Below are 2,515 nucleotides of genomic sequence, written 5' to 3'. Positions count from 1 at the left end.
CAGATATTATAATAGTGAACAATATTCTCCATGAAGGCTTATGTTGTCCGTGTCTGAAAACTACCGTTCATCTATTTGAGAAGTGTGGGTATTAGTTGGACGAACCAAGTGGAAACTAATGTAAAAATAAATTGTAGACTGCTTATATATATTGGGCCCAATAGCCGTCCAAAACTCTTAAGAAATGACTTATGATCTGGCGGTGGTGGATTTGCGATAACTTGTCGGCGAGTATGGCAAGCAAGAAACAGGAGACTGTTCAGAGGACGGTCCACCCAAATCAGTGATATAGCTCGCCATATCAAATTGGACGTTCTCTCTGCGATACAGGTGGTGTGGCCCGAATTGGCTCCGAATGCATGTGGACCATCCTCTTTTTGCTGATTCTGAACTTGTGTTTTGATGTCCCGTGCGTCATTCCACAATACTTCTGTTAATACTTTTCCGAACAACACCTACTTTTTCTGATCCGCTGATCAAACCATGCATTTGAGACTCATCCCCTTCCAAAGAGCCGTCCGATCCGATCAAGAAGGTTGGAGAGAGAGAGAGAGGGAGGGGGGGTTGTTCGATACATTAAAATAAATAAATACGGACAAGGACATCTGTGAATTAATAAATGAAGTCGACAGAACGAACACACAACCACTCTTTATCACAAAAACACACAGCTCACCAACTTTAACATATATATATAACAATATGTAGATACGTTATCTACGTAAGAAATATAAAACTATATATCCTGACCGGATGCATTAACGTCTTCGTCATCGCCTTTTATGAGATCTTCATTTGGTTTATGAAAAATCAAAACATGAGAAAAGAAAAGAAAAAAAATCATACGACTATTTCCTGCAATGGGAGGGAGCAAAACCCAACCTGCTATTCAACAGATCAAACTCCCACAAGTATCGCTGCTGAAGTATGTTGCCTATCACTGACAACCCCGGCCAAGCCCCGCCAACGATCCCCACACACTTGACTCCCTTCGCCACCGTGATAATGTAGCTCTCTGTACGTGGCACGAACTGGGCCCCACCGCCCAGATGTATCATCATTCTGGGTCCCACCTTCCTGCTTTGTGTTCTTGTTAACTCGCTTGTATTGAAGCACAGCTGGAAATTCCCGACCTTGATCTTCTTGAAATCGCCAAAATACCCTTCGAATGCGGCCATCACCACGTCGTACGCGGGCCTCACCAGCGTCGTCAGAGACATGCCCGAGTCGATTACGACTCCTCTGTCGACCTTGCCGCCAGAGAACCGGAAGTTCCACACCGAGACGGGTATCGGCAGCATCAGGCCGTTCATCGAGATCCCCCTGACAATAAGGCCGTAGAACGGCTGGATCGCTGGGTCGAGGACGAGCGGCGTGAACCGGATGTCCCTCCGATTCGAGACCCGTGGATTCTCGCCGAAGATGAGGTAATTACGGACGTTCCTGCGGCTAAGGTGGTCCACCAAACAATAAGAGAATTTCCCACCGTAGATCTGTGCCGCCTTAACCGTGAAAGATACGGCGCTTTGGCCCAACCCGAGAACCCCGTCGCTTCGGTTGAAGCCTGTGCCCTGGAACTGAGAGCTGCAACCGACTACGACGTCTCGGATTTCCGATACGATCCCGTCGGGATGGCTGACGGTCACCGTCTCGTTTGCGTAGATCCCGCGGGTGAACGATCCGTCCACGTAGCGGAAGTCGTACCGGCAAGGGCTCGCCCGAGTCGGGCACGAGGCGACCGTGAAGGGCAGCGTGCTCTTGCACAAGCCAGACGGGCATGGGATCGGGACGAACGACGCCGAGCCAACGGCCGGGAAGGCGCTCCGGCGAAGCGATCTGTCGGACCGGCATTTAGTCCAGGTGAGGTCGCTCCCAGTGTCGGCGACGAGAAGGAACTCCCCCGCCGGAGTGCCCAGCCGGAGCTTGACGAAATACTCGCCGGTCCCGACGTAGGTACCTGACGAGATCGGCGCCTGGAACGAGCCGGCATCGAGCTCGGCCGTCCTCCGGCGGCCGGAAGAGAGCATCTCGGACATCCGTTTCTGCCGGAGCAGGTCCCTTGTGGTGAGGTCCGTTAGGTAGCGGAGCGCAGCGTCCTCGTCGTCGTATTCTCTGGCGAATGGCCGGAATTCGAGCTCAGTGCGGTGGAAGAGGCGGAAGTGCATTGCTCCTCCGGAGGCCAGAGACCCATCGGAGAGGGTTGGAACGGCGAGGAAGGCGGAGATTGTGCAGAGTGAGACTAGAAAGACGAGATGAAATCGAGAAGAAGCTTCTCCATTTCCCGAATCCATCGGGAGAGAGGGAAAGGGAAGGAGAGGAGGCGGCGGGAAGGGAGGGGCTTAGAGATTAGGGGTTTAGAGAGGAAGAAGGGAGGGGCTTAGAGATTAGGGGTTTAGAGAGGAAGAAGGGAGGGAAGGTGGTTTTTCGGTTCCTTCTGTTTGGAACTTGGGACGAAAGAGGGGGGGAAAGGAAATGAATGGTTTTCCGACTGATTTGTAGTCGGAGAAAAGAAATT

General features: G+C 51.7%; 1 pseudogene; it reads right to left on the bottom strand.

Moving 5' to 3' along the window:
- Positions 1–848: 848 nt before the first annotated feature.
- On the bottom strand, positions 849–2,291 carry LOC149820165 (aspartic proteinase NANA, chloroplast pseudogene; annotated as a pseudogene).
- Positions 2,292–2,515: the final 224 nt, after the last annotated feature.

The sequence above is a fragment of the Nuphar pumila genome, chromosome 12 (assembly GCF_984573655.1).
Source record: "Nuphar pumila chromosome 12, dmNupPumi1.hap1.1, whole genome shotgun sequence".
Classification (NCBI taxonomy): domain Eukaryota; kingdom Viridiplantae; phylum Streptophyta; class Magnoliopsida; order Nymphaeales; family Nymphaeaceae; genus Nuphar; species Nuphar pumila.
The sequence above is the reverse complement of the archived record's forward strand: the minus strand, read 5'-3'. Positions and strand labels throughout refer to the sequence as shown.